Here is a 401-nt window from a genome sequence, read left to right as displayed (position 1 = left end):
CATTTTCCCATAGCCGTTAGATTGGTGAGATTTGCATGAGCATTGGACTTGACTTTTCCTTTTATTAAAGAACCATACCCAAAATTTAACCATTAAATTCTAAACCAAATAATTGAAATATGAAAAGAGATAAATCATATTTTAACAATTTTTATAATGAATGGATTAATTACCATTGAATTTGTGTGTGGTTCATATAAATCCATAAATCTAATGATTGATTTATTGAAAGCGTAAAATAAAATGAGAAAAAGATAAAAAAAAAAAAAAAATATTGATGTGAATCGTTTTTCATGAAAAAAAATGTACCCATATTTTTGTTTTTTGTTTTAAATGTGTACATATTTATTCACGTTAAACATGAGTAATGAGCCGTTAATAACCACATGCTGGTCCAAAGT

Source organism: Corylus avellana, chromosome ca2 (assembly GCF_901000735.1).
Source record: "Corylus avellana chromosome ca2, CavTom2PMs-1.0".
In the NCBI taxonomy this organism is placed as follows: Eukaryota; Viridiplantae; Streptophyta; class Magnoliopsida; order Fagales; family Betulaceae; genus Corylus; species Corylus avellana.
This window is presented reverse-complemented; position numbering follows the sequence as displayed.